Below are 24846 nucleotides of genomic sequence, written 5' to 3'. Positions count from 1 at the left end.
GATTAGGAAACAAAACACAAATGTACAAATGACATCAATGTCGTATCCATATCCAAATGGCATAGAAGACTGACAATACCTGAAGTTATGGTCATGTTCAAATTTCAGTGTTATGTGATATAATATTGTCCTAGAGAGCACAGCTAGTTTACTGAATAATTTTATTAACTTTTTACACAAGTTATCTTAAAATCAAACAGCAAGTTTGGAGCACCAAAAAACAGTCCAGGGAAAGTATGTCTTCTTTCTGCTCTATCTTTAGCATGTAGCACATAGAAAGGGACAGGGACACACACAGTAGGTCTTCAACAAATATTTTCTGAATGAATGAAGAGAAAACAAATGCCTAAAATGTAAATAATTTTCACGAAAACATAACTCTTGTCAGTTTTAGCATTAGTAAAGAGTACAGAGTACTTGAAGAAAGCTCTGTGTATACTCTCAAAAAATATGATGTAGGTGTAGGAAGTTAGGATAACTCAGACAGATGACAATGACATGGCAATATTCAAGAACAGGGTGGCTCTTTTGTGCAAAGATTCGGGACCAACTTCACATCTAAATGCTTTAAACAGCAGCATGTTCTACGAATAGCAGTTGCAGCTGCAAAACGAAAGAATCATCATGGCATGTGCTGAGTGAAAAGGCCCGTTGTTCATAAATAGGTCTCTCAGCCCCACCTGCACATGGATCATAATTAGTGTCTAGTGTCATCAACAAGTATAACGGATAACAATATCATATGCACATAGTGCAGTGTCCTCATTTCCGGGGTGATTGTTTATGTACATTCTCTCTGGTGTTCTGACAGATTATATACAAAAAGTTTTCCTTGATTTCATTGCAGTTTACTTGAGGCCACAATTACTTCTATATTGATTTGATCAGTCTCCCCTCGTATCTCATTGTGAAAGTCTATGTTACTAGGGAAACATATCCTAGTCTGAGTCTTGATACATGGCACAGAGAATTAAAATTAGCTCTAACCCTCCCTGAGCTTGCCTGGAGCCACAGACTGGTATCTTAATTTGAGACTTCTCCATGTAGATAAATAATTTCAAGGGAATCAAGAGATGCAATGTTTTCCATTAAGTTTCTCTAAAAATATCATCCTATTTCGGGCACTATTATGATGCTTAAAGCCATAACCTTACACTGTTATTGCACTACATTGATTATATGTCACATTAAAATTTTTCATTATAGTAATTTACTATTAATATAATTAAATTATACTTTATGGTTCTAAAATTCATTAAAAAGTTCATTTAGTTTCACATGATATCAATAGTAATAATAAATGAAAAGTGGTTACTGGGTATAAAATCAGTGCACTGTAAGCAGAAACTTCTAAACAAATGAATTCATTTTACTTATTTCTAGCATGATATTCTAGTTTATGTGAGAAATACAGAATTGCCAGTTTAAAATAATAACTATTCTTCCACGGTTGCAACTCCCTTGGTTTCTAGTACAGTTCTTGGTACACCATGGGGACCAAATAAATGTCTCTTAATTAAAGAGGTGGATAAATGAATGAGCACAAGTGTTTTGATTCCAAACAATTCAAGCCATCTTGGGAACACTTAAGTTAGGGAGAATTTCACAGAGGTTTATAAAGCTTCGTGCATTCTTCTTTTTCTGAAGCACAAGCTTCATGGCCATCTTTAACACTCATGTTCTTTCACCTCTCAGCTGAGTCCGTGGTCTTTTTAGGCTGACCTTAGCTTAGGATTTCTTAACATAGTTTTCTTAAATGAAACACAAAAGCCCTAAAATTATAGGCAAAATTGGTGAGCATATGTGCATGTGGACATTTTTCTTGAAAGTGTGTGAAAGAGCCTATAGCTTTTATCAGATTTTCAAAGGGATGTTGTGTTCCAACATATGTTAAGAATTACCTTTACGGCCATGCTACCCTGAACAAGCCCGATCCTGTCTGATCTCGGAAGCTAAGCAGGGTCGGGCCTGGTTAGTACTTGGATAGGAGACCACTTAGGAAGACTAGGTGCTGTAGGCGTAAAAAATAAAAAAAAAAATAAGGGATTGTAAGCTGACAAGGTTTTTGCAATCTATGAGGTCAACCAAGTGTTCTCTCCCTAAAAAAAAAAAAAAAAAAAGAATCACCTTTAAATGTCTTCTCATACATCAGCATAAAGCTACTCACTGTGTTCTTTTAAGTGCTTTTTTTTTCAGAAAATAATAAAGTAATAAGTATACTAGAAAATATGTACAATAGCTATTTTCTAATATAAAATGTGTTAGTAAAAAAACACTTCTTTTACCTCTTTGACACTGCATTTTGTATAAAATAAAATGTACTTTAAAAATCCTTATGGGGTGTTAACATTTTAATTAATTAAATTTTAGTAAGAAGTAATATCCTGCCAACTCTGGAGTAATTATTGTTATTAAATTTTAATCACTTTAAATAGACTAAATTCATTTTGGTACATTCCGAATGCATTTAGAAAAACCACAATTATAATATAATGAACATATACAACATAACTTTATTTGCACATTAAAGAAAAACAGTTTAATTGACTCCATATATATTTAGCGAGGTCCTGCCTTGCCGTTAGGCTCTGTAGGATATGATATGTTAGGCTTGAGGTACAATAAGAGTAAGACACCATCCTTGTTCTCAGAGTTATATCCAGCTTGGACATAGGCAATGATAATACAGAGTAAGAAGTCTTACCCTGAAGGTACACTTGGGGCCTTGTGTGAATCAAGGTCAAATGCCTAACAAGTCTTTGGGATTTATGGGAAGCTTCAGAGAAAAAGAAACTCCTAAACTTACCAGTGTATGTAAACCAGACCTAAGGGAGATATGGGATAGGAAAGAGATGGTGAGAAATCAATCAGCGCAGCAGTAGGGGCAGCCAATATAAAAGTCCAGACAACTCAGGGAGGTTGATGGCTTTGGGGAACTAAAGATTTCTTCAGGTGAACTGAAATGCTAAAGGATTAAGTTTTTATGCCATTTAAAAGAGTTCACCTGCCCCTTATCCGGAGGTCAAATTGGGATCTACTAAAGACTTTAAACAATGGGATACAAATTGGAGACAAGAATGCAATACTATTTGAAGTGTTTAGAAGTTAATAAGTGAGTGTAATTACTTTGAATACCTCATGCCTCTAGAATTTGGATTCCATAATCTTTAGGTTAAAGGAATAGATCCCCTTCTCCCCCACAAAAAAGTTAAAAAAACACCTAAATTAAATACTCATTTCCTGCCAAATAAACATCTATTTAGCAAACGAAAACAAATAAATGTGACTATGAAGAATAAAGGACTTTAATACTGTGCTCCAAACAGTTACATACTGGTTCCCTGCAAGTTAGAAAAGTAGCATTGATTAACTGGCATTGTTTAGAAAAGACCACATTTTTCAAATCAAAGTAAGAAAATGAGATACAGATAAGACCCCCCCCGCCATACTTCCTTACTTTCACACCAGGATGAAAACATAAAAAGCTCAATAAGAGAGAAGGTAATGCTGACAAGTGACGATGACATTGGCCATGCAGCCGGCCATTCCATGGACTGAGGACCATTGATAGGGCACTGATTGGCAGACACTGTCACAACAGAGAAGAGAATAGGTTGGGAATAGATGGTAGATCTCAAGGTCTGTAATTGAGCTTTTCAAAAACAAAACAAAACATAAAACAAAATAAAAAAATCTGAGATGCTAAATACAGTCCTCTGCAAACTTAATATGCAGCTGGGAAATGTGTAGTTAATATGTATTTTTTTCTGTTCAAATTAAACAGGGTGTGCTCTAGCATAAAAAGGTAAACCAAAGCCTTGAGTATGATCTTTGGAGAAAAGGTCCAATAAAGCAAGGTCTTGGGTTCAGATTTGTTTCTTACTAGCTATGCAAAGTAAGTTATTTTGTTAACTTTAGTGCCTAGATTCCACATCTGTTCAGATTTTGTGACATAGTAAGTGGCCAGTTAATGGTAGCTATTATTGTTATTGTTAGTAATAAAAATAATAAAATCCTATATTGTCAAAAACGGCTCTGTCCAATACAGTAGCCATTTAGTCAATGTAGAAATTTTCATTTCTAGTTTCTAATTTACAGCACATTGAGATGTGCTGTAAATGTAAGATACATGCCAGATTTTGAAGATTTAGTATAAAAATGTAAAATATTTGATTAATAATGTTTACATTGATTAGTGTTGAAATATTTTACATATTGAAATGATATTAGGTTAAATAAAATATTATTAAATTAATTTAATTGTTTCCTTCTTTAAAATATACCTTCTGGAAAATTCAAAATGTGGCTCATATTTCTATTAGAAGTGCAGATCTATGCAAAATAAGTAATTCCTCAAATATCAGGAATTAAAAATAACTACTGTTTATTAAGTCTCTGCTATTCTGTAGATCATGGATCAGCAAACTTCTTCGAAGAACAAATAGTAAATATTTTAGACTCTGTGAGCAATATAGTCATAACTATTCATTTGTCTTTATCATGAGAAAGTAGCTATAGACATACAAATGAAATGAGCATGGTTGTGTTCCAGAAAAACTTTGTTCGTCAAAACAAGTGGCAGGCTGGATTTGGTCCATGGATTGTAGTTTGCTGGCCTCTGCTCTAGATATTTTTCAAGATATTTTTTATACGATATTTCTATCCATCACAATAGCACTGTCAAGTAGAGCCTATTATCCACATTTTCATATAAGAAAACTTTAACTTAGAAAAAGTTAAATAATTTATCCAAGGTTACACACTTAGAAGTAAAAAAAAAACTTATAATATTGTATATCCATATATATAATTTATCCACACAATATCTTATTTACTTCTAAGACTAAAACATTCAAATTAGAGCATTGTTAATGTAATCCTTCGGTTAATATTAATTTAGTTGATAGAAAAGAAAGATAAAAACAGTTTCCAAAGTAAATGGGTGCTAAAACTTAAAAATGCCTTATAATTTTAAAAAGTGCTCTAAACTGAACGCAGAAACAAACACCATAGGCAATACAGATGAGAGCTCATTCAAAGTTTGAATCCTCTAAGCACATTAATAAAATAAAAACTTCAGGAGACAGAGATTTTTGTCTGTCTTGTACACTGTCTTTAGCACTCCAAAGAGTGTCTCACACATAGTTGGCTCTCAAATATTTTTTGAGTAAAGTTGTTTTCCACAGGCAGTTAAATTTTACTTAGATTCTTGTATTATAGGACACTACATCCAGACACGGGACTAATCTAGATTTAGATTTAGATTTCTCTAACTGGGAGTTAGAGAAATTAGATTTCTCTAACTGGGAGTCTTCTACTAGGAGAAAGGATGGGTAAAAAGTAGTGAATACACAACACAGAGTACTATAATGCTTAGAAACAAGAGATTAGATGTCTGGACTAGGTAGAATGTAGAAACATGTTTCTGGAGAGAGAAACGGAGGGAAGGGAAGAAGGAGGGAGTAGAGGAAGGAAAGAAGGATGGAAGGAAAGATAAAATATTATGCAATGTGTCAGAGTTTACAATGAACAAACAGGTACGCCAGCAATTATAAAATAGAAAGCATGTACTACCATGCTAAAAAGAACACCTGCGCTGTGTGAACACAAAGGAAGAAATGTCAGATTCTTCCTCTGGTCATCAAAGAAAGCATGTCTTTAGAAATATTTACATCCTCTCTTTTTTAAGTTCTAGAGTTAAAAAACATAGACTGCTCTACAATCAAACATTTAAAAACTTTCTCTATTTTTAAAAGCAAAACCACTGATTAAGTTTTTTAATTAGCTTTTTTTTAGAAATCGTAAACCTTACCAAACAATGTTTTCCCTCTCCCCCGGCCAGATGTCATCTGCCTGTTTATTGTTAAGCTGCATATTAATAAGATGCAAGAATGGAGTCATAGATAAGAATTATTTTCTTAACATCCACAAATAGTTCAGTTTGCAAGAGAATTAAATAGCAAACTCTATTATTAGTTATATTTCCACTGTTTTTAAAATGATAATTTGATTCGACTCTGATCCTTTATTTTATTTAGTTATGACTTTTAATAAGTGGCTGAAAACATAAAAAAACACGATCTGTTCATATTAATAACATAAAGTGGTATGGATATAGCTGAAGCTTTCAACTCCATGCCCTCTGTGAAGTCTAAGGCAGATAATGACTAAGCTATTTAATAGCAGAATACATACTATAAATCCAGAGTCTAGCATGTGCTTTTTTGTGTATTTTTTCAAGAAGCACTATATTCACTAAAAATGCTATAATTTTCTTTTGAATGTTTTGTGTCCATTTATATTTTAGTGATGCTCAAAACTGCTTTATTTAGCTGAAATAAAGAAATAAAGACAATAATAAATTAGTTTAGTAATTTATATTAAATTATTTGCATAACTTTATAAATGAAAAATTACCCAATTGATATGTTACAGATGAAACCATTGTATTTTTGGATAATTACAATTCATGCACTGACTTACTTAATATGCAAAGTCTCTAGTTTCAAAGAGAATAGGTTAAGGTGAATATTTTTTCTGGTGATCATCTGAGTTATTTACATTCAAAAACAGTAAAAGGGATGGACTCTCCAGTCAAAAGGATGGAGCTACAGAAGTTTGGAGCAATAGCAAATATTTTATTGATATTTAACTTGTCCCAATTCATATATTTTTCCAATAGCACTAAATGATTTGAGGGCAGAGGTTCCATTGGAGTTTAAGTGTTCCCAATAATAATGTTTATTATGGAGATTAATATCTATAAATCACTCAAGTGCCAAATGATTTTTTAAATAATGAGTGATTACATATGTAATGTTTCTAAAACAGATCTAGCCCATAGGAGGTACTCAATAAATGGTGACTTTTTTATTTCTCATGATCGTTATTGTCTTTGTCATCATCAAAGCACTAACGAATTTAAATAGTCCCTAAATCCGTTATGTCTTAAGGATCATGTATCTTTCAAATAAGTCAGCTTCCTGGCCTTAACTTGTAATTCCATTTGTGTTCATTTTAAATATTCTCTTTAGGTATGGTTTTATAATCTAGCAATGTGTATTTATACATGTACTATTTAACATTATGTGATAACATTTTAAAGTATGCTTTAATAAAATAATTCATTTAATCATCAAGTAGTCTTACGATAAAAGTATTATTATCTTCATTTTGCAGTGAGGAAATAGATTTTGAAAGCTAACTTTAATTAAGTCAAGCAAACTGTTTATTATCGACACCTTTATAGACCTCAAGTTTGATTTTCATAAGAAAATTTAATTTTTTCTTCTCACTAAATTGTACAAGAGAAATAGATTATATTTCTTTCTAAGAAATTCCTTATTCTATATTGTTTTTATTTTCTTTTATTTTCTCTATATAAACACTACTGTCTGGAGTTTTTTGTTTTTTGTTTTTAATTACTCAGTCTTGTCGCCTTCAACAAGCCTATAGCAATCTAACTGGGCTGTTATAACTTATCTATAAAAATCCGTACCACAGAATTATGCCTGCCTGCACTTCCCAGCCTGCTAGTCTTAAACTAAAGAATTAATTAACCAGCCAACCAATTAACCAACCAACCAAGTAACTAGAAAAATAAAAACCCTCGAAGAACAGGGAGGAGGTGATTTTCTTCTTATCTCTTAGTGCCACAACTGTTTTCTTCTGAGTCAATACAAACTATCCAGGAAGCATCTGATTTTGCTTATTCACTTTTGGGTTCTACCACCTGGCTTCTTGATCTCTACTCTTTGTCCTTGGCTGTTCATATGCAGTACTACATACAGTGAAGACATGTTTCACCCAGGAAACATATCCCTCTGTTTACATTTCAAGCCTAATTTTTAAAAGGTCTTAATATTAAAGAGGATTCATATAATCAGTTATGTAAGAGAATATGGTAACTGTGATTCTTTCCTCACATGTACACACACACACACACACACACACACACGCACATCACACATACTGTCATAAAAGACCAGTTCTGACTAATTTGCAGGATCCAATGAAAAGTTCAATCTTCTCACTTAAAGATGAGAAGACAAAACTAAATGTAAAAGACACATTCACACAGAGAAAAAGGAAAAAATGACTGACAGGAAAATTAATTACCCTGTAGTTTAAATATTCAATCTTGAAGTTGATTAAGATTCTTTAATAACTTTGCCTTTATTAAAAACAAGTGGTATCTGGAATGTGAATTTTTTTTTTTTTTAATCTCTGAAAAAGGTCACTCGAATCAATTTCTGGTTTTAGCAAGAAAATGACTACCCATGGTTGGTAGGTGAATATTCTCAAAATTTTAAGAGTATGCCTAGATCTTTTTATTAAAAATATTTACATATTTATTATCAAAACATTTTGATCATGCATATATTGTAAAGTAGGCTTTATGTTCATCCCTAATTCCTTTATTGTGAATCCTTGTTTCAGAAGTATGCTTTCTATTCAACCCTATTCACACTTTCTCTCTCCCTGATTCTATTAAGAGTAACCCTATCAGAGTTTGTTAATTACCACTAGGATAAAAGTGACTAATTACTACTTACTATATTAGCTTACACAGAGCAAATTTAACCATGTATGTATTGCAGACTGGTCAAATGTTAAAGTTGCCCCCAAACTGTTAGATCTTAAAAAAAGAAAAAAGAAAAAAAGAGTAGCTTCTGTCAGCAAATGAAATCAGTTGGGTTAAGAAAAATGTCAACTATATTAAATATAAGGGAAAGTTAAGAATAAACGTGCTAAAGGCAGGAATGAATGGTGGGATTGCCACTAACATCAAAGTTATACTCTTTCAGACAGGGCAGAAGTCATGGGATCAAGAGGGACAAAGATACTATGTTTGTTCTCTCTCACACACTTTTCTTTCTCTCTCCTTCTCTCCCTCTCCCTCTCTCTCTCTCTGACTTTGGAGAAAAAAAAAGATATAAGGATAGGTGCTAGGGAAAAATGTAAGTAAAATGATTTGCCAAGGCTAGCAGAAGACCACTCTAGATAAAGGGGATAGCTAAGGTGTAAGGATAAGCACAAATTAAAAACTTGTAGCCCAGAAGCTGCTGGCAGGAACTCAATGGCTTTTCAGTGAAGACAGACTAAGCTTCAAAGTTAAGAAATAATCTTGCTTCCCAATATCTACAGGTCACAACCTCATGAGGTCCTACTCTGCAAAAGCTGGCTGCTACAGAGGCTGAACCTAAAGCATGAAGTTCTGGGTTGACTACATGAGAGGTATTATATCACATGATTTGCTGACACTGAGGAAAGGAGAGAATACAATTGCAATAGAAGTGTAACTATACCAGTACTTTTAATTAGAAAAATAAATATTCTGTTCAATGTTTTTGAAAAACTTTGTACTCGAAAGTGCTACTTTTTTGGTATCTATTATGACTTCTGTAAATAATAGCATAATATTATGGCAACACAATTTTAAATATGCTTTAAAGTAATTATGACAATGAGAATTTTAGAAGCCTGTTTACAGTAGAAGAAGTATACTGATGGGTTAAATTTATCCAAAATTCAATTTAATTCAAAATTGTGTGGTTTTACAATAGAATTAAGACACCAAGTTCTAGGTCATAAAATGGGTCAGAAAGGATGTATACAATTCACACACTCTCCTGGGGAATGTGCTTTTTAGTTGGGCACAAAGGCTTAAATTTTGGCGTCAGAGAACAGACAAACGCTTGGAGGAAGCCATTTGAGTCTTTTCATTGTTTCTCAAATGAAAGGTTTTGTCCCATAATCTAATACATTATTTCTTCTCTCCTTACAATTTCTCTAATTTTACCATCCTTACTTTATGTCCCTCCAAATAACCAAAGCCATGAATAATTGAACCATTTAACATCTTCATGATAAAATACATGTATTGATTAAAAGTAGCAAGTAATCTTATATTTTGATTAATGTCAAAGTAAAATCTAAACATCTATCCTCCATCTTCATACCTAACCCACTTTCTCGTTCTTTGGCACTTGTTGTTCATCTGCCTAGAATATTTTTTTAATTTAATTTTAATATTAGTTTCAAGGATACCTTACATAGGTTAGATATTTATATAGTTTACAAAACGATCTCCCTGATTGCTCTTTCTCTCTTCTGACTCTACACCTAGCCATTACATTAATGCCAACTGCATTCCCTATGCTGTGCTCCTCATCCCCGTGACTGCCTAGAATATTCTTGCCACAGGTAATCTATTGGATAAATCATTCTTCGGGTATCACCTTTTGTATCTTCTCATTGGGAATGCCTTCCCTGATCACCTAGACTAAGTTAGATCCCCTTGATATAAATAGGGTGTGAGACTTTTTCTTTTTAGCACCACCATCTTTGCTAAAATTGTATTAGGTGTATATTATGTGTTAACTATCTATATCTCTGAAAACAGAATCTTTCTCACAAAAGATATGTGCAATGCAACTGTACTGCAGAAATGATGAACGAATTGTAAGTATCATGAGAACATGACTCTCTAGTTCAATACTATTGTATATCTAGCATTTAACACAGTCCTGTTGCATATTATGTATATTGTGGAAAGTATGGATTTATTTCCTATTCTACTTTATTTTCATCATGATGTTCTTATTCCTATTTTGCAGACTGTGAAGATCTGTAAAATGTACCAGATACATACATATATATATATATGAGAAATAGAGTAATATTTGAGGTGGAAATAAACGTAAGGGACTGCCTAGTTTCTTCATAAGGCCACAGTTTCTTGTTCTCTACTTATGGCTGCATGTGAAGTCATTCTTGGATGGTGACTAAAAACGTCATTTCTTTAAAAGCAATGCATACATTGGTGCTGATAATGGAAATGAAGAGAAAGTGAAAACTAAAAAATTAATAAAGATGACTACATAAGCATCTGTAGAAATATTAAGGGTCAGCTAAACTCTATTGCATTTTAAGGAGAAAAATGCAATATGCCATATTTCAAAAATACCGGTGGACATATTTCAGTCTTCTGGGTGTGTAAAGGAGAACGCTTCTTTATTCTCCTTCTCTCTCTTTCTCACATTCGCCAGGCCAGAATATTTTGGTGACTAAACCACTGATTCAAAGGAATCCAGGTGGCAGTAATCAATAAGTAGATGTACTGTCTAATCATAAATACTACTACCCAGACATACCAGGAATATTGTCCCTTTTCAGCCAGAGGCCAGTCCTATTATTTTTTTACCCACAGAAAGAATCAATAAAAATAGTTATTCAAAATTTCAAATCTCACATGACTTATAGGAAACAAAACATACACCGAATATCAAGTAATCTTTACAATGAGTTAGTAAAATTTGATTTAAAAAAATATACTATCCTTATAAGAACATCAGTCAATGCACTGTTGTTTTCTACTATATTAAAAAATTTATACTGATACTTCATGTATCAGTATAAAAATATGAACGATTCTTTAAAATTTAAAATTTCCGAAGTATACTTTTTTGGAATAGATTGGGTTTATATAAGCCAAAAATCTTTTCCTTCTCCATTGAAATAAGATTGAGGAAGACTGATTTTTTTGTTTGGTTACATTATTTAACCTATTTTCACTCAGAAAATAAAATCGCTTAATTTTTTTTTTCTCTTTCAGTGTGAGCCATCTGCCAGGTAAAGTACCATGACCAGCTGAAGTGCTTGCTGGGGTAAATACCAGCTGTGACCACATGACCAGTTATAGAACCAAGGACTGTAAATTGTCATGAATATTTCTTTATTTTTTTATGAGCATTTCTGTGTTTATATGTATATAAAATCTTTTTTTATGTCCTCTCTTACCCTCTTATCATGTAACATAGGATGCACTGACTTTATATCATAATATTCAAATGTCGATAACTTTACATCATAGTATTTAAATTATATAATATCAAAGAGAAGAGTAAATGTCACTGATGGAATTTGTATCCCTTTCTTGGGAAATGGTTAGTCATTTTCAGTTGTATGCAGGATAGTTCTGTCATGTTAGGCAGAAGTATGACCTTGTTATGGTCTTTATTCAGAGATGAAATGTAATATAGGAAATTTATATAAGTGCTAAGTTGATATGGGGAAGATTTGTGATGGTTAACTTTTGTGTCAACTTGGACAGGCCATGTTACCCTGGTATTTGGTCAAACATTATTCCGAAGGTTCCTGTGAGGCTGTTTTTTGGATGACATTAACATTTTAAATTGGTAGACTTTAAGTAAAAGAGATTACCTCTGCTGTATGTAAATGGACCTCATTTAATCAGTTGAAGTCCTTAATAAAACAAAGACTGACCTCCTCCAATCTAGTAGAAGTTTTGCCAAAACATGGCCTTTGAACTTGAACTGCAATATGGCTCTTCTCTGGGTCTCCAGATTGTGGGTGCACTTTGCAGCTTTTGGGTTTACCAACCTCTATGATCATGTAAGCCAATGTCTTAAAATAAATCTCTCCATAGATAAATGATAGATAGATATAAATAGATGATAGATAGATAGATAGATAGATAGATAGATAGATAGATAGATAGATAGAAAGATAGATAGTAGATAGATGATAGATAGATAGATAGACATTCTATTGGTTCTGTTTCTCTGGAGAACCTTGACTAATACCTCCCCCAAATCAGAATTTTCTTAGTGGAATCTCTAAATCTTTTTTCTTTTACTTTTGTTTCTTTTTCTTTTCTTTCTTTCTTTTTTTTTATTCTCCAAGGCATGACTTAGGGTTAGAATCTCTTAAGTAAAAAATTAACTACAACCCTCCGCTCACTTATGACTCCTCTATCCTTGATAACCTCACATCTTACCCTCCATGATTAAATATTAACTTCATTTTATTTATTTCTGAAAATAAGATGCTTTTAGCTCAAAGATTTTTGAGAAAATTATCATGGAATGGCTTATTTAGAGTCTCATCTAGTCATAATTTCTTGATATGCTTCACTGACATCAGGCTGAATGAAAATTTCAATGAGACTTTTGTGGAAAAACACTCAGAAATTAATTTCAAAAGCTGACATTCAGAGGCGAATTTTGGAGACTACACAGAGTGCTTATTTATTCAGCAACAGGTTATGAGAGTTGCTTAAATAGATGTAGAGTACAAAATCGGTGCTACTTACATAAAGTGTCAAAAACCATATTGCATTCATAAGGCAACAACTATGAATAGAAAACTGAAATGGAAAAGCGTTAGCTTCCCCAATTAAATATAATATTAGAGTGAATAAAACAAGTGAGAACAATTTTCAGCTATTACTACTTTCTTTCATCTGAAATGCTTGCTCAGTAACGATCAAGACAATGGGTAAAGTCCATTACAGTTCTAAATGAAAAGGGAAACTCATAATCAATGCTGATATACATTTATCTCTACACACAGGCATAATTGGGCCTCTGCATGAACTTAACATATATTCAAAGAGGATTTTCTTTCTATTGTTAGTAACCCAAATCCTGGTTTATATAGAGCTTTCTCTTAGGCTATGAAATACATATACTTCAATATTTTTAAAAGTGTATACTTGAATAGGAATTATACAATAAGCACTAAATTAAATAAAATAAGTTTCTCATTTATCACGTTAGCTAATATTGAGTTTGAAGCACCAGTGATACGCAGGAAGATGAAATGGACACCGTCTTTGCACTGACAGACATATAGACAGGCTTATGGGAGATACAGACAAGAAGGTGATTATGAGACAGCAAATCCAGGTTCCCTACCATGACAAATACCTGGATAATCCATCTGCCTCTGTGAACTGATCATTTAGGAATATTCCCATTGTTTATATATACTAGCCACCCGACCATTGGCATGGCTGTTTCTTGAACTAGAACTCTTTCTGTAGGTCTTTGCATGATTAGTTCCTTCCACTCATTTTGGTTTCAATTCAAATGTTACCTTCTTTTTAGACAGAAATTCCTGCATGGCTGTGCTATTTTTTAAGATCAAAAGTAATGAAAGACAAGAAGGAGTTTGACAGATGGTAGACTAAGTTAATAAAAATGATAATTACAATACCCAGCACTTTCTCAGGTTCTGAATTGAAGATTTGTTTTGTTTTTGTTTAGGGAGGTAATACCTGGATAAACTTCTTTGTTTGACTTTGGAAAGTCTTTTTGAAAAAAAATTACTATTTCTATTGCAGTGCCTATTTTCTCTTTTCAGCATCTTAATTTGTTGTTATTTTATTAACTGGTCATGCAGTTTGTTAGGAATGTTTCCTGGTGCAAGGAAATTAGAAGAATGCTACTTCAATTTATTTTTGGCCAGTTAACCTCATGCTCAGTTAATGTGACAAGTATCAAGAGTGCATTGCTTGTCTGTGGTTATCACTTTGTCCTTCACTTTAATTCACCAGAGGGTACACCAGAGAGTTACAGCAATTGCTCAAAAGCACTTTGTCTTTAAGGTTTTTGTAGCTTAATTATGAACTCTGTGACTATTCTGAAGATAAATAAAAGAAAGAGATTAGATCACTTGGTTGCCACTCATTTGAAAATAGTGAAAGCAATACTTTTATTAATTTTCTCACATATTTTTATGAAAATTACATTATATAGAGCTACCTTTGTGCTTTATAAGTTCTGTACTCAGTATAACTAAATTTTGAAAAATGAATACTTTTTTTCTTATTAAAACATGCAACTTATATAGTCTGTTTTTATTCACATGTAATAATTAAGGATTCAATAGCAGAGACACAAAAGGATATGTTCATCTCCTTCTACTTCTGTTCTTCAGGACTTCTTTTACTCTAGCAATACTGAAGTATTTGAACATTCCTGTGGCTTTTTAAAAGCTCTTCTTGAGTTGAACCATACAGCTCCTCCTTGAGGGTTCAGAGAAAGCATCGCTCACTCATTCAAAACTCACTTAAAATGTCACCTTCTTTATGAAACTTTTCCCATCCTTGCCATTTAAATCTGTTGTCTTCTGTGGTCAATATCTTCTTTGCATACTTATGTCTCTACATTTACACAATGTTAGTGCACTTCTCAGTCAATATGTCTGTTTCTCTCTCCTAGAAACGAAGTCTCTTAAAGATGGGGATGTAGCTGACTCATTTGGTAGCCACAGCAACCAGCATGTTTAGCAGATACAATGCACAACCAGGTGAGCAGTTTCAGTGGCCAGAATTTTAGGGAGAGCTCTTCCTCATGAGAAAAGCAGCAGACTAGGGGATAGGATACTTTAGCTACAAAATTACACTGTGGTGGGAGGGTCATGTGTGGTATCTAGAAGATTTGACTGCTTGAGAGTCACAGGAACGGAAAGGAGGAAGCCAAAGAAGTTGCTTGGGTAGTGCCAGGTCCGTGGAGAGGAGAACAGCTGTTCTAACTGTGAGAGTTTGAGGTAAACTGTACCTAAAGGTACAAACCTTCTATCATATCTCCATGAAAACCTTAATTAAGATATAAATTTATATCTTATGACAAATTTTGTATGATTTCACTTGTATGTGGAATCTTAAAAAATAAAAGAAGCAAAGCAGAAACAGACCCATAGATACAGAGAACAAACAGATAGTTGTCAAAGGGTAGGAAGGATGGGGTATGGATTAAATTAAAAATAAATAAAAGAAATAAAATAAAATAAAATAAAATAAAATAAAATAAAATAAAAACTAAAACAAAACCAAATGAAAAAAATGTATTCTGTGTTTGGTCACGTTTGCAGTAAGTTTGCTACTCTGGCCCTAGTAGTGAATGCTTTGGAAGACTAAATTTAATTTCAAAGACGCACATTTAAAAACCATTAAAATGAATTTTTAAAAGATACAAATTGGCAGCAGGTACTGTGGAAAGTAACTCATATAGGGTAATATATGGACTTAATGAATGTCTATTGAACTAGTAATGTTAACTATTTCCATGCTCTAGAGCTATTCAAAATTAGTCACTTTCTGTTCTTTACTCATGTTAACCTCATGCTCTTATAATTAAATTCATAACATTAAATTTTATTTTTGCTATTTATTTTTAATTTCATCATTATTGCATTGTCATATGAAGAAGAATACTTAAGTCCACTTTTACCATCACTCACATACCCAGTTTTTTCCCCACAAGTGACTACTATTATCAGCTCATGTACACATTTCCTGACTTCTTATTTATTTACACACACGTACACATAAATACACACACCCCTGCAGTTCTTTTGATTTGTTTTCTATAGATATTTTACATATGTTATCTAATGCATGTGTTATACAAAGCAAAAGAAACTTCTATTCACTCAAATTGTTGCATGCTATTACAATGTATGAGTATGAAATAGTTTATTTAAGCTATTACTGATGGAAGGACATTTGGTTTATTTCTCTATTTTCTCTACTACAAACCTGCAGTAAAATACTGAAATTGCCTTTTGTATATTGTGCAGGTATTTTTCTAGAATAGACACCAAAAGCTGGTTCTTAGGGAATATGCATGTATTTTTTGAAGGCAGCTATGCTCAGCACTGTACCACCAACTCCACTATACATGTGTTCTTAATTATGTTATTTACTACCAAATTTTCTTACACAGTGGCCATACCAATTTTTTACCCATCGGTAGTATAAATACTCACTTCCTCTTATTCATTCCAATATTTAATATGTTTGTCATATGCTACATTTTTAAAAGAACATTCTGTTTTATCTATTAATACATCTCTTATACTAATATATTTCACTTGATTCACTGGTGTTCATTATATACGTATTGAATAAGTGAATAAATTCAGATATGTAAGAAGACTAATGTGAGAGAATCAAATTCTATGATAACGTTTTACATATACTGTATTTGTTGTATATCTTTAAAATCACTATAGTCAGCCTAGGAACAAACTAAATGATTCATAATATCTGGAATATGTCTACATTTCTTATTTTTTTCAAATTGGATAATCGAAGTAATATAAATATCAGAATTTATAAATACTCATGTTTGCCAAAAACTGTGAACACAAAATTTTAAAAAATGGTTTTTGGATACTGAAAGAATTCAATACGGTGCATGATAAGCTGTTCCTACCAACCAGTCTAGACAATCAAACGTTACAGAGACAAGTTTTCTGAGTTCAAATTATAGGAAACACTGAAACTAACTGGGTAATGACTCTGATGTTCTGTGGTCTGTACAGATACTGTTCTTGAGAAAATAGTTCAAAGATAAGAATTGAATTCCAACTGGGGAAGAATATGACATCTGAGGTAGACTTTTTATGTCTAGTTATGTTACCTCAAAGTTTTCTATTAAAAATTAAGCATGAAAAGACCTCTCCTGGTCAATAAACTGCTCTGAATCCTAAATATTGGAATTATTCTTCGATCATGTCAATATAAGCAGATGGCTCAAGTAATTCCATTTTTATGAAACTCAAAATGTGCACAAGATTTCAGTTAAGAAAACTTTGGGTCACAAAAAAGTCACACAAAATTTTCTATTTTTCATATAAATAAAAGCAGATAGATTTTTACAAAGATAGCATCAGCACAAGAGGAAGTAATTACTCATTTGAATTTACCTTATATTGCCATCAATTCATTCATAAATACTTGTAAGGAGAAAACAACCAAAACTTGTGCCATTGATTGACTAGTTTTCCTGAGTTGCAGCTATAAAGAAAAGAACTCTCTCTGCCTGTAAGCTAGTATAAGAACATATCCCCCAAGGAGTTCTTTTAGTACTTGAAAAGTAGTCTCCAGGCAGAGATTTCCTTTTTTACATAGGTACTTATATCTTCAATTCTTTACAAGCCTCTGAGGATTAAGAAGGGAAGGTTAATATTTTCATCTGTAAGATGATGGCCTAGAACTACTGCAGTTTTGATTTTACAACTGAGCTTCTTGCCTGATCAGCATTTGTTTTATTTTTCATGGAGTAAAAAATTTGTTCTATATTACCAGATAGTGACACTAAAGTAACCTTCCATTTTCTTTCACAGCGATCCTTTTTTAAACTTGGAAAGTAAGTTTCCCTTTTGATGCATAATTCCCAGTAGTAATAGCTATGATAATTCAATACATATAGGTATCCTAAGTGGCACATGTATCTTAATAGAAATGCTAGAATAATTTGGTTTACTGCTTATGCAGACGTTTTCAAATTTGTAGGAATACTAAAGCCTTGTGGTTCAACTACATAGAAATTTTTATTACTGACTGAATTATAATACACCCTCCACTTGGCCACAGTGTTACGGTTATCTTCGGAGGTTGTCTGCTGCATTCTTTTATTTTCAACTAAGTCAATGTAAAAATCACCCAAGATATATGAGTTTCTAAATCATTTAGTAGCTATTAAGTTATAGATATATGAACTTGAATACTTGAGTAAACTTAAAAATCACCCTGTCCTCTTTTACACACACACACACACACACACACACACACACACACACACACATTTACTTTGCTAAAATCATCCTAATCCAACATACTAAAATTAATTATAAAATTATACCAGGGAATATACAGGGTATTAATTATATACATTTCATAAACAGATTTATAATAAATTGATAGAAAATTTCACTGTTAAATAGAAGAAATAACTAAAGTGCTAATTATCCATTTCCATGTATATTTTCACATTCTTCATGCTTTATGTGTCTTTCAGGTAAGTAACACAGTATACTTCAAATAAAAATGTAACTTAAAATTGATTGCATATGCAGATGTTTGTTAAGAATATTTCTTTGAATCTCAGTAAATAAAAAAAAAATCCAGAAACACATTAAAGTCAACTTACTTTAAAAAATTAGATATAATTCTTTTAAAAATTTTGCATTTAAAACTGTATTCAATCAATCTGATAATTCGATGTGGATAACTTTAAGAAATAGTCTTATCAATGATAAAATTTCTGAATGTATTAATATATATTTTATGTTTTAAGTATTTTCTTACCATTAGTTAATTTAAAAATTTAATTAAGTATGCAAATTTTATTTTTAAGAAAAAAGAACTTCAAAATAAATACAATACAGTTATTTCATGTGAGATGAAGATAGAATAAAACAAGATAAAGGATAAGCTGCCATTTTTCATAATTAATAAAATTCCTGGTGAATGGATAAAAACTTTTCCCAAGTCCCCCAGAAAGGAGGAGTAAAGAGTAAAACTGCTTTTTTTTATAGAGAAGAAAACATTCATCTCTTTATATCAATTTAATAAAGGAGTTCATTACACAATGGAATGTTACTCAGCCATGAAAAGGAATGAAATCTTGCCATCTGCAAGGGATGAATCTAGAGGGCATGATGCTGAGTGGTGTAAGTCAGACAGAGGAGGACAAATGTCATTTGATTTCACTTACATGTGGAATCTAAAGAACAAAATAAACAAAATAGACTCATAGATACAAAGAACATTTCGATGGTTTCCAGATATAAGGGGGTTTGGGAGGTTGAGTGAAAAAAGGAAAGGATTAATAAATTCAAATTGGTAGTTAGAAAGTAGTCATGGGGTGTAAAGTACAGCATAAGGAATGTAGTCAATAATATTGTAATAACTATGTATAGTGTCAGATGGGTACTAGATTTATTGGTGTGATCACTTATAATTTGTCTAATTATAAGTGTGTAATAAGTTTCTTGTATACCTGAAACTAATATAATGTTGTATGTCAATTACAATTAAAAATAAAATTATTAAAAATTTTTGTTTAAATATAACAAAAAAGTAAATATAGAGAGGTTCGTTCTGGTTTTACATTTTGCCAACTTCAATGCAAATGTCAAAGAATTTTCTGGGTTTATATATCTAATTTTATATATTTATAATTCTCTGTTAATGTCACTTATCATGTGACACTTTAATCTGTGTTTACACATTATTTTTTTCCATTATTTCCATGTGAGCTACATGGGTAGAGTCAGGCACCTGGTCTTAGCCACGTCTATGGTTTCAGCACCTAGGACAGCATTTCTTTGAGTTAATTTATTCTTGATTTCTACCTTTAACAAATTTAGTCATAAGAAAAGATGAAATACTGCCATTTGAGACAGCATGAATGGATCTCGAGATTATCATCGTAAGTGAAATAAATCAGAGAGAAAATGTTGAGAACCATATGATTTCACTCATATGTGGGATATAATACTGAAAGCAACAAATGAACATGACAAACAACCAGAGACTCATGGACATGGATAATAGTTTAGTGGTTACCAGATGGAAGCGGGTAGTGAGTAAGTAGATAAGAGTAGAGGGGTCAAATATATGGTGATGGAAGAAATTTATCTTTGGTGGTGAATACACAATGCAATAGACATATGACATATTATTGAATTGTACACTTGAAACCTATACGATTTTATTACCTCAATAAATTAAAAAAAAAAACTTATGGTGTATGGACAATGTAAGCAAGTGCAATATTGTGAGATAGGTAAGATGATAAGTTCCCATAGGGAGGGTCTTAATCGGGATGTGGTGGTGCAGGGAAGGCTTCCTTAAGGAAATAAAGTTGAGTACTGAAGATTAGTGGTAGGTACCTGGGCAAGATGTGGAGAAAGAGTGGAGTGTTCTTGGCATAGAAAGGCATGCACATAGGTCCAGAGAAGAGTAAAGAGAATATGGCTTCTGGCAACTGAGTTATAATAGTTAGAACACAGGTGGGTGGAGGCAAGTGGTATGCAGTAAGGCTGGAGAAGTGAGTTGGAGTCAGATAGTATAGACCTTTCTAGCCATGTTCAGGAGTTTACAGTTATTCTAAGAGTAAAGAGGATAGATTTGAATGGTTTAATCAGGGAAGTTAAGTAAACCATACAATTGTATTTTAAATTAGGAAAGTTCAATTTAGCTATAAGGAAATGTGCAACCTATTCTAAAAATAAATTGTTGCATGAAAGTTGGTATTTACTAACATATCTAATATATGTGTGTGCATGAAAAATTGATAAGAAAACTATACAAATAGAAAACAAATTTTAGGTTGGCAAAAGTAATCAAAATTTGGCAAAAGTAATTTTGTTTTCCTAATAATTATTTAATCAACTTACATATTGTTTCTTAGAGAACTAACTCATGAGGAGTTAAAGTAATAGGTGCTAATGCAGTAAAATAAAATTATACCTAATTATTTCATTTTGAGGAAGCCATTATCATTGACACTAAAGATCAATATCGAGCTCTGCACTGGAAAGTTGTTCTCTTATATTAAAAGTTAATCTATTTCTGCTGAGATCACTGGACTTGTCTGTCTGGGAAAAATTCATAGCTGGGTTTTCTCCTTAGCTTTGAAGCGGAGTGGATAAGACTGAATATGCTTTCTACAGATGTGTATACTGAGAATATTCATTTGATCCTCCCATAGCACTTGGCCCAGTTTATTTGTATTGTGGGCAATCAATGACTGTCTTTTGAATAAAGGGCAAAATTTACGATTATTCAAATCATTTCAATTGTATACAATCCTGAAATGACAAAGGAATTGTAGTAATACAAAAAATTGTATTTTTATAAACCCTAATCATTCTATTTATACTAACTTAAAATTCTATCATGTGATATTTCATACTAAATGTCAGTTTGAATAATATATGTTATCCAGAGTCAGAGGTTTAATTTCCAGTTAGAGTAATTAAGCCGTTTTAGCTTCAGTGGTAAAGAAATAAATATTATAGCAGTATTCCTTGAAGTGTGACAGTAAATGAACATAGTCATCAGAATCACCTGATATGCTTGTTAAAAAGCAGAATTTGAAACCTCATTAAAGACCTCCTGAGTCAGCATCTGTGATGGGTGGAGTCTGGGGATGTAGATTTTTAATAGAGCCCCTAAGTATCTGTTTAATACTGGAATAGAACTCTACTAATATTAATAGACATTTCCTAAAGAGTAGATGTCAGTACAATCATTATCTTGTCAATTTTTCCCCTAATAAGATATTGAATATATGATTAATTCTAAAGTTATTTAAATTGTTATTTTGCACCTCATTTGATCTATTGTCAAAGTAAAAAATGAAACCTCAGTTGACTATCTCCTCTATAAAGTACTTTTAACTCCTTTTCATTCTTCCCAAGCCATTTCTCTGTCTATTTTGATAAGAAGGTATGGTAAGTAGAGCAATGTTTCCACAAAGATGTCCATATTTTGATCCCTGGAACACGTGAATATGTTATCTTACAGCACAAAAGATTTTGAGATGAGGAGATTATTTTGTATTATCCACGTTGGCCTAATATAATCACATGAATCCATGAAAGCAAAGAACCTTAACCTAAAGATATGGTCAGTGACAGCGAGGTGACTATGAAAGAAAGGCACAAAGAGAGGCACTATTGCTAATTTTGAAATTGGAAGGGGATCAAGCGCCAAGGCAGGTGGCCTCTAGAAACTGGAAAAGGCAAGGAAGGAAACAGATCTTGCTCTAGGGCTGTGGGAAAGGGAAGAAATGGTACTGACATTTTGATTTTTAGCCCAGTGAGATCCCTTATCAGACTTCTGATCTCAGAATTATAAGACAAGAAATTTTTTAAGCCATTAAGTTTGTGGCAACTTGTTATGACAGAAATAGAAGATGAATATAGAAATCATTGGCTTTGTTTCCACCTATGTTTTTTTATTTAGAGTACAAGTAGTGTTATGACCCGTAGCTGCCATGAAAAAGAGACATTCTAGTTATTACAATTCAGATATTTTAGCTAAGATTGTCAAAGACTTATAATAAATACACTAATGTATGTAACACATGAAAGCATTTAGAACTGAAGGTTTCATCACCAGAATCATGTTTGTTGCATACACTGTCAACTGCTCGAAAGTTGAAATAATTTAACAGAAGTAGAACGAACCTTAAAGCAGACCTGGCTCACTTACCACTTCATAGCTTTGGTGGTCTTAGATAAGCACCTCCACTTTTTGTGTACATCATTCCTCACCTGAAAGGTCACTATGATGATGCACAGCCCTCCCTCATCCTCAGGATCTTTGATTAAAACGAGACAATATAAATGTAGGAAACTCCTGAAAATGTAATATGTTTTAAAATGTTACAGTAAAGTATAGGAATTAAATTATCTTAAAATAATTCAGTGTAAAAGGAAACAACAGACGGATTTTATGTGCGTGGTACATTTGAATACATCGGTACAATATATCTTGAGGTTCTTGGTCACTTTCCCAGATTCTAGAAGAAAATTTTTTATAAAGAATGTCTTAAATTTTTATTATGCCTTATATTTCCTAGACCCATTTAATCCTAAGGGAAAAACAGGTAATGGTTTGGGAGTCCACGGGGTGATTTTTGAACAATTCTCCCATCGGGTATAGAACAGAGACATCTACTTAAAATATGTAAAACAGGTGTACTCATCCAGAATCAGAAGCCTGTAGAAACAACTTTGCAAAACGTACATCTTTGGTCTCACTTAAGCTAGATCTTTAAGAATGACTAAAGACACTTAGTACCTCCCTAATGAGCAGGCAGTCTGCTGGGTACCCGATAAGCAAAAGAATGTATATCATATACATATGTGTAAAGTCTCTGATCTCCAAGTTTGATAAGGGAATAGAGTTGGGAGAGACCAAAATATAAATCATAAAGTACAAGTATTGAGATTAGTTCTTTGATAGAGGATGAAACAGATCTGTGAGAACATGATAATAGCATGATACATTCCACATGGGAAAGTGAAGCTGGTTTTGTGAGAGTATAAGATTTTATGCACAGACACACAGCTGAAGAATTATCAATTAAGTGGATATAAATTTTTAATTAATATACATTTTTATGAGAGCTACAGTTCTACCAAGGTTAATTATGAACCACTCTTCACTCAAAAATTATAATGAATTGTGAAGAGATGCAGAGAAAACTAGAATGTGGTAGAGCTCAAAGGGGACTTTTAGTTTTGCAACATTTTCAAATTCTAAAAGGATTACTTGCGTGATTAAAATTAGTAACAAAACAAACAAAACAAATGATCACTTATTTCTCAGCTATTTTTCAAGACCGTCTTCTAAACTGATATGTCAGGTCAGTCTTTGACACCTTCATCTTCTTCTCTGTCCTACACCACTTTTATTTCTAGGCTTTTATTGTCTTTTTTTTTTAGTTATCATCTCTCTCTTTGTTTATCACCACAGTAGTTTATATCACACCCTCTAATAAACATTAAATTCAGAGACAATAAATATTGGGTATTTTCAAAAACAGCGCTTTATTTTCTTTACTGGGAGAAAAAAGAAAAATCTAGCACAAGGTACATAGTTGCTTGGGCTTTTCTTAAAAATATTAAGAAGCTGGATTACTTTGTCTATGGTATGTGAAGTAGCTATGAATGTGTGTCATTATGAAAGTACTTGCGCTATAGCTTGAGAAGCCCATTATAGGAACCACTTCATGCCTTTCGTTTTATGCTCCTACATGAGTAAATGAAGAAACTAAATGATCTTGAGACTATGTATTTTGATACTTAGTGGAGATACTTAAGAAGTTGAAAGTTTAAACATGATGGAAAAAGTCAAAGAGATGATCAGAAACAAAAACAAAGGAAGAAATTAAATAATGGTTCATGTAAGGCAGAAGGATAATCAAGTTAAGAAGTTAAAAACAATAACAACAAAAAAAGAAAGTCAGTATAATTTAGGTAAGGTAACTACAATGTTAACTATTCTTTTATGAATAATTCAAAAATCATTAAAACCCCACATACCAGATAATAAGAAATTCTTTTCAGTAATTTAATTATACAATGAGAATAATACCAACAAAAAAATAACAATAAACAGGTACTGAGAGCTTACTTTACATTGTCTCAGACATGTGCATTATCTCATTTTTAAAAAAGGATTAGGTTTTCCAGAATATTTGCCTTAAACTAGTCAATTCAAAAATCATG

General features: G+C 32.4%; 1 protein-coding gene and 1 pseudogene across 3 annotated transcripts in view; one reads left to right on the top strand and one right to left on the bottom strand.

The window, feature by feature from the left end:
- GRIA4 (glutamate ionotropic receptor AMPA type subunit 4) overlaps positions 1-24846 on the bottom strand; it is a 316548-nt gene that overhangs the window by 240380 nt on the left and 51322 nt on the right. The gene's annotated exons all lie outside the window — the stretch shown is intronic.
- On the top strand, positions 1902-2020 carry LOC120599694 (uncharacterized; annotated as a pseudogene).

The sequence above is a fragment of the Pteropus medius genome, unplaced genomic scaffold (assembly GCF_902729225.1).
Source record: "Pteropus medius unplaced genomic scaffold, Ma_sr-lr_union100, whole genome shotgun sequence".
Taxonomy (NCBI): domain Eukaryota; kingdom Metazoa; phylum Chordata; class Mammalia; order Chiroptera; family Pteropodidae; genus Pteropus; species Pteropus medius.
This window is presented reverse-complemented; position numbering and strand designations above follow the sequence as displayed.